An 8,384-nucleotide genomic window follows, 5' to 3' on the forward strand; every position below is an offset into this window, starting at 1 on the left:
GTAGAGATGTAGGTGTGAATGTAGTGAATGGGCCTATTAAGGTTTTGGGAGTGAAGTTTTCAGAAAGATTGGATGGGAAAGAAAGTTGGGATGACGCGAAATAGAAGGTTGAAAGGAAGTTATGTTTTTGGAAGTTGAGAAGCCTTACTTTTTTTGGAAAAATTTTAGTTATTAAAAGCGTGGTGTTGCCTACTTTTTTATATGTTGTAGTTGTGTTTCCACCAGGTTATATGGTTTTGAGAGGGTTGAATAGGATTTTGTTTGTTTTTTTGTGGAATTGAAAAATGGAGAGGGCGCGGAGGGAAGTGTTGGTGAAGCGTATGGAGAAAGGTGCTTTGGGTTTTCCAAATTTAGAAGTTTTTTTGGGTGTGAATAATGTGGTGTTTGTGCTGAAAGTGATTATGGGGGATGGAAAGTTTTCATGTATGTGTGGAAATTTATTTGGGGCTTATTCTTTTCATTAGAAGTGGCGAGAGAGGGATTTGCGGTGTCCGGTTGCTTTTGAGGTGCCTGTGTGGTATGTGTGGGTTTATAAGTTTTGGCGAAGTATGAGTTGTGTGATGCGGATGTGAGGTTGTTGGCAAATAAGAAGGCTGTGTATAGGATGATTGAGTGTAGAGAAATGGAGAGTGGAATAAATTTGGTGATGTGCAAAAAGTATGGAAGAAGGTGTGGATGGGTGGTATGACAAATAAGCAGAGTGAGGTTGTATGGCAGTCTTTGCATGGAGTGTTGCCAGTGAGAGCGTTTCAAAGGAATAGAGGTTTAGTGAGGAGTGAAATGTGTCCAAGGAATGGTTGTGGTGGAAGGGAAAGTTTGTTACATATCTTTTGGAATTGCCAGTATGCTAGAGATGTGATTAGGAGAATGGGGCCTTTGTGTAAAGAATTGTGTGGCGTGAATTTGTTGTCGTTTGAGTTGTTTATGTTTGGTTTGGGAATATGTGATGGGACGAAGGAGAGAGTCTTGTGGTTGATGCTTGCGTGTATAAAGGAAGTGTTGTGGGATGTGAGAAATGTGTATGTGTTTAAAAGGAAGGAAATTGTGGTAAAGGATTGTGTGAAGGTAATTTTGGGGACGATATATGTGTGTTTCCTATGGGACAAAAAGAGGAGAGGGGAAGAGGATGCGAAGGGGATATGGAAAGTTAAAAAGTGGAGATATTTTGTTAATGCTTCTTGATTTGTTTTCTGTGTAATGTTTAAAAAGAATTAAAAACTTTCCAGTGATGATGGGAATAGCTTTTGTGTCGTGGAGTTGATGCAGCTGTTTGGAAGGAAGTTCCTTTCGCCGTGAATATAGATCGTGATTTATCCTCATCTGAGGGAAAAAAAAAATCTATTCTTATCAGTTTAACATCTGATACGTCCCCTATACGTCCACAAATTTTCACATATTCTCCTCTCTCCTCCCCCCTAATGTCCCAAGCGCGTCAAGATCGGGAAGGGGGGGGGTGTTAGAGAGGATAGCTAATTATTGAAAAGACGAGCAGTGGTCCCCCTGCTTACCAGTCTGCAGGCTACCTACAGACTGAAGGTGGCTGCTGCAGCACAGTTAGATAAAAGCCAGGAGCCCATTATGACACGTGCAATGCCTGTTCCATTCTTCCATTCTTGCATTATTCCATTGTCCCATTGTTAGGGGGCAATGGAACAATGGGACAATGGAATAATGCAAGAATGCAAGATTGGGACAGACATTGCACGCGTCATAGTGGGCTCTTGGCTTTTATGTGGTGGTGCTGCAGCAGCCTGCTTCAGTCTCTAGGGAGCCTAAAAACTGGGAAGCAGGGGGACCGCTGCTAGTTTGTTCATTAATTAGATATCCTCTCAACCCACCCCCCGGTCTTGCGGCACGTGGGACATTAAGGGGGGGGAGAATGTGTGAAAATAGGTGGACTTATGCAGATTAAAAATGTGTGGGGTGCATCTGCAACAAGAAGTATAGTTGTGTGTTTTAAGGTGTCTATTGATGAACAACATGTCTTCTTAAGGGGAGCATTTGTCACTATCCCTACAATGGGTGCCTTCTTGGGGCCGGGGTGCAGCCATAGGCCAAAACCAATTCAGGTAATCACTTCTCGGCCTTTTGGCTAAGATCGAGTCTAGCATCTTTTCTTATCAGTTTAACATCTGATACATCCCCTATATGTCCACAAATTTTCACGCATTCTCCTCTTTCCTCCCCCCTAATTTCCCAAGCGCCTCAAGATCGGGAAGGGGGGGTTAGAGAGGATATCTAATTATTGAACAGATGATCAGCGGTCCCCCTTCTTCCCAGTCTGCAGGCTCCCTACAGACTGGAGCTGGCTGCTGCAGCACAGCTAGATAAAAGTCAGGAGCCCATTATGACACGTGCAATGCCTGTTCCATTCTTTCATTCTTGCATTTTTGCATTATTCCATTGTCCCATTGTTCCATTGCCACCTAACAATGGGATAATGGAATAATGCAAGAATGCAAGAATGGAACAGACATTGCACGTGTCATAAATGGGCTCCTGGCTTTTATCAGGCGGTGCTGCAGCAGCCAGCTTTAGTCTGTAGGGAGCCTACAGACTGGGAAGCAGAGGGACCACTGCTTGTTTGTTCATTAATTAGTTATCCGCTCCCCCCCCCTGGTCTTGAGGCGCGTGGGACATTAAGGGGGGGGGATGTGTGAAAATAGATGGACTTATGCAGATTTAAAATGTGTGGGGTGCATTTGCAATAAGTAGTATAGTTGTGTGGTTTAAGGTGTCTATTGATGAACAACATGTCTTCCTAAGGGGAGTCTTTGACCCTATCCCTACAAATGGTGCCCTCTTGGGGCCAGGGTGCAGCCATAGGCCAAAACCAATTCAGGTAATCGCTTCTCGGCCTTTTGTCTAAGATCGAGTGTAGCATCTTTTCTTATCAGTTTAACATCTGATACTTCCCTTATACGTCCACAAATTTTCACACATTCTCCTCTCTACTCCCCCTAATGTCCCATGCACCTCAAGATCGGGAAGGAGGTGTTAGAGAGGATAGGTAATTATTGAACAGACGAGCAGCGGTCCCCCTGCTTCCCAGTCTGCAGCTCCCTACAGACTGAAGCAGGCTGCTGCAGCACAGCTAGATAAAAGCCAGGAGCCCATTATGACATGTGCAATGCCTGTTCCATTCTTCCATTCTTGCATTCTTCCATTGTCCCATTGTTCCATTGCCCCCTAACAATGGGATAATGGAATAATGCAACAATGCAAGAATGGAACAGACATTGCACGTGTCATAATGGGCTCCTGGCTTTTATCTGGTGGTGCTGCAGCAGCCAGCTTCAGTCTGTAGGGAGCGTACAGACTGGGAAGCAGGGGGACCACTGCTTGTTTGTTCATTAATTAATTATCCCCCCCCCGTCTTAAGGCACGTGGGACATAAGGGGGGGGGGGATGTGTGTAAATAGATGGACTTATGCAGATTTGCATTTGCAATAAGCAGTAGAGTTGTGTGTTTTAAGGTGTCTATTGATGAACAACATGTCTTCCTAAGGGGGGTCTTTGTCCCTATCCCTACAATGGGTGCCTTCTTCGGGCCAGGGTGCAGCCATACGCCAAAACCAATTCAGGTAATCGCTTCTCGGCCTTTTGGCTAAGACCAAGTGTGGGATTTCACGGTTCTGCTCTTGGTCTTGGCCTAGGGTGTCTGGGGTACCCGGCTCATTGGCCTTGGGGGATCGCTCTGTCTTAACTGGTGGAGCTAAACCCGCTTGCTGCTCTTGGCGAGTCGGCTTAGTCCCCAGACAACGGGAAGCGATCATACTCGTTCTTTCCTTGTGTTGGAGTGGAGATTACGCTCATTCTGTTGGAGAATTATGGCGAAAGAGGCAGAGTTATGGCCGAAGTTGGAGGTTCCGGAACATGCACGTGTGGAGACCGCTTTCCGGATTTTTGTCCAGAGAGACGGTCAGGAGGTTAAGGACTTTCGGTTTATTATGAAGGAGATCATCTTGGGCATCGCAAAGGTAAAGAAAGAAGATATCGTGGCAGTTATGGATTATCCCCAGAAGAGTGTCTATGACGTGTTTGTGTTTTTTGAGACAAGGAAGATTTTGGAGACCTACATGGATTCTTTTGATAATATGAGAGATGAGAAGTTTGCTGGAATTCAGTTTCAACGTCACGTTTATAGTAGTGAGAAGATGGTGACAGTGAAGATGTTTTCGCCGCTGGTTCCAGAACAGGACATTGTCACGTTTTTGAGTGGTTTTGCCAAGTCCGTAATATCAAAAGGTAAAGTAATGAATGAATTTGGAGTATGGATAGGAAAGTGGAAATTTCTTGTGGAATTTAAGATGAACAAGGATAGGAGTTTTACCTACCCGCCCCATAGGTTTAAGCTTGGTAAAGTAAGTGGGAATTTATTCTTTAATGTGATGGATTCCTTTTGTCCAATTTGTGAGGTATATGGTCATAAACGTGAAGATTGTACTGGAAAAAAGTGTTGGAAATGTAATGAGGAAGGACATGTATCTAAATCATGTCCAGTAGAAAGGAATAATTGTAACCTGGGTATGGAAATTGGGCATAGGTTTAAGGAATGCCCAAAGATAAAATGTAATAAGGAGAAGACGGTAAGTGCAAAGGCGGAAGAAAAGGTGGAAAAAAAGAAGACGGTAGAGGATCAGAGGCAAACAGAAAAGGAGGATGCTGGTAAAGAAAAGGACAAGGTGAAAAAAGGAATTGCGGAAATGAAGGCAAGTGGAGTGTGTTTTGAAAAAAAATTTCTGAATGTAATCGCAAGTTTGAAGGCAAATAAAGAGAGTTTTTTTGAAACCTATAAGGTGGGGAAGACAGTGATGGATTATGTAAATACAAACTTTGAAACTTTTTCATTAGAGAACGTACTGTTGGACCATCTAACATATTATGCTTTGAAGGGAGGAATGCAATAATGTGTTTCGTTTCCTTCCTTTATATATTATGTATATGAGAGGAAATAGTGGTAGTTTTTTTTTTGTATATGTATTAAATAATGTTTTTTAAAAAAAGACACAATGATGCTGCAGCACAGCTAGATAAAAGCCAGGAGCCCATTATGACACGTGCAATGCCTGTTCCATTCTTCCTTTCTTGCATTATTCTATTGCCCCTAACAAGAAGCTAGCCGGCTGCTAGTGCTCCAAGCCTGCACAAAGGTACATAGACGTATCACTGGCGATTCCCTGGAGCAAACTTATGATCTGCAACAAGTACTAAGGAGAGAGAGGGGAAAGCTATCCCTACAGTAAGACTAAGCTGAATCCCTACGATGTAGCGGGCTGCCTGTTCCTAGCGAACAGAGCCACCTTAGTCCTCGGCTAATCTGAACGAAGACCTATAGCATAAGGGGAGGGGTACCTAAAAGAACTAAGGACTGGAACAAAAATGGGACACCTCCTAAACAGAGAAGTTGTTGCAGAACACAAAAAGATAAACTGACAAAAAGATACTAGAGGTCCCAGAAGGACCAAGCGAACTGACAGAGAAAGGCACAGAAGCACCTGGCTAGCAAATCAGTCAAACAACACTGAAATCCAGCACAGCCAAAAGGGTGGAGCTGGAATATAAAGGCAGATGGTCACGTGACCACAAAACACAATATGGAAAAAACAAACAGGAGGGTTGTAACACAAACTGAGTGTTTTTAACTCCCTGGAAAGGGTGTATCAATCAGCAGCAGGAGAGAGGTCGTCGCTGGGTTTTAAAGGAAGAAGGATTAAAAAGGCATCTGCAATGCCACATGCAGTGATCTTCTATAGCCATATCCAGAGCGACTGTGTACTACATCTGACACACCCGTGACAGTACCCCCCTTCTACGAGTGGCCTCCGGACACTCAGCACCAGGTTTCTCAGGATAAGAGGTGTGGAATGCACAAACCAACCTAGGGGCATTCACCTCTGATGCTGAAACCCACATCCTTTCTTCTGGACCATAACCCTTCCAGTGCACCAAGTACTTTAGGGATTGACGCTGGAGACAAGAATCTACAATCCTCAAAATGTGAAACTCCAGATTACCATCAATCATGATTGGGGGCAGTGGTAGGGGAGAGGACTCAAGAGGTTCTACATATTTCTTGAGCAGAGACCTGTGAAAGACATTGTGGATCTTAAGGGCCTGAGGTAGCTCAAGACGAAATGCTGCTGGGTTAATGACGGCGCTTATTTTATAGGGACCAACAAATCTAGGTCCCAGCTTCCAGGAAGGAACCTTCAACTTGATATTCCTGGTAGACAACCACACAAAGTCATTCACACTCAGGTCTGGACATGGAGAGCGTTTCCTGTCAGCCATACATATGTACCTGTCTCCCATGATCTTCAAATTACTCAGAACCCCCCGCCACACAGAAGAGAGTGACGAAGCAAAATGTTCCTCCTTAGGAACTCGTGAAGCCCCTCCCCCACTAAAAGTACCAAACTATGGATGGAAACCCAATGCACCAAAGAACACTGACCTGCTGGTAGATTATTGGCGATGATTATTAATAGCAAATTCTGCCAGCGGTAAGTAAGATGCCTAATCCTCCTGGTTTTCAGAGACAAAACACCTGAGATAAGTCTCTAAGTTGTGGTTAATGCGCTCGGTCTGCCCATTCGACTGATGATGGAAGGCAGAGGAAAAGGATAGTTGCACCCCCAGTTGAGAACAGAATGCTTTCAAGAACTTTGAAACAAATTGGGTCCCCAGATCTGACAGCATATCGGAGGGAACCCCGTGAAACTTCACGATCTCACTTATAAACACCTGAGCAAGAGTCTTGGCATTCGGAAGTGCCGGTAATGAGACGAAGTGACCATTTTACTGAACCTATCTACAACCACCAAAACCACATTTTTGCCTGCAGATACCGGTAGGTCAATAATAAAATCCATGGCCAAGTGTGTCCATGGCCTGCTAGGAATAGGTAGCGGAAGAAGAGGACCAGACGGACGAGTATGTGATACTTTAGAACGCACGCAAATACTACAAGCAGATACATGTTCAATCACATCCCAATGCAACCCTGGCCACCAAAAACTATGAGAAAGGAGGTCCGCAGTTACCTTACCACCTGGACTACCAGCAAGCACAGAGTTGTGATGTTCCCTTTGTTTCTTTGCGGCAAAAATTAGGTGGTACAAATAACCTTCCTGAAGGGCAGGAGGCAGGGGTGTCTACCTGAGCCTCCAACACCTCACCCTCCAGTTCAGAGTACAATGCCGAAATGACTACCCCCCTTCTGCAAAATCGGGGCAGGGTTCTCATGGTCACCAGTACCAGTGAAGCTCCGGGACAAAGCATCAGCCTTGACATTTTTGACCCCTGGACAGAAAGTGACAACAAAATTGAACCTAGTAAAAAACAGGGGCCATCTAGCTTGCCTAGGGTTGAGATGTTTAGCCGATTGACGATATGACAGGTTCTTATGGTCTGTGATAACACTAATAGGATGGACAGCCCCCTCTAACCAATGTTGCCATTCTTCGAACGCCAATTTAATCTCAAAAATTTCCTCATTACCCACGTCAAAATTTCTGTCATCCAAAGATAATTTCTTAGAAAGGAAAGCGCATAGACACCATTTACCTGGGGACGGACCCTGAGACAACACAGCCCCAACCCACACCTCCGATGCATCAACTTCCACAATAAAGGACTGGGAAACACCGGATTGACTGAGTATAGGTGCTGTGGCAAAAGAGCTCTTTAGGGAGCAAAAAGCCTGCAGGGCGACATCTGACCATTTAGAAAGATCAGACCCCTTCCTTGCCATGTCAGTGAGGGTTTTCACAATTACCAAATAATTTTGGATACATTTCCGGTAGAAATTAGTAAAGCCCAGAAAATGCTGAGAGCCTGCAGGTTCTCGGGATGGTCCTAATCAAGGACAGCACGGATCTTCTCCAGATCCATCCGAAAACCCGAAGATGACAACAGGTACCCCAAAAACTGCACCTCCTGGACGGCGAAAACACACTTTTCTGGTTTGGCATATAGTTTGTTATCCCTTAATATCTGAAGCACCTGTTTAACATGCCACCGATGTGTCTCAAAATCAGGTGAGTAAACCAAAATATCAACCAGATAGACTACTACAAACCTGCCCACCAAATGATGAAAGATATCATTAATGAAATGTTGGAATACCGCCGATGCATTTGTCAAAACGAAAGGCATACCCAGACTCTCAAAATGCCCTTTAAGGGTATTGAATGCTGTTTTCCAATCATCTCCTTCTCTGATTCTAACCAGATTGTAGGCTCCTCTTAAATTCAACTTGGAGAACACCTTAGCTCCCATAACCTGGCTGAACAAATCTAGAATCAGAGGAAGAGGATATGGATCTCAGATGGTAATTTGATTTAATTCCCGGAAATCTAAACAGGGACGGAGACCGCCTT

At 44.3% G+C, this 8,384-nt stretch overlaps 2 pseudogenes; both read left to right on the plus strand.

Moving 5' to 3' along the window:
* Positions 1–2,072: 2,072 nt before the first annotated feature.
* LOC141150911 (U2 spliceosomal RNA) lies at positions 2,073–2,275 on the plus strand (annotated as a pseudogene).
* A 570-nt stretch (positions 2,276–2,845) lies between these two features.
* Positions 2,846–2,946, plus strand: LOC141150969 (U2 spliceosomal RNA; annotated as a pseudogene).
* The last annotated feature ends 5,438 nt before the right edge of the window (positions 2,947–8,384 follow it).

The sequence above is a fragment of the Phyllobates terribilis genome, unplaced genomic scaffold (assembly GCF_046119375.1).
Source record: "Phyllobates terribilis strain yellow unplaced genomic scaffold, ASM4611937v1 Scaffold_5__5_contigs__length_657084704, whole genome shotgun sequence".
Taxonomy (NCBI): Eukaryota; Metazoa; Chordata; class Amphibia; order Anura; family Dendrobatidae; genus Phyllobates; species Phyllobates terribilis.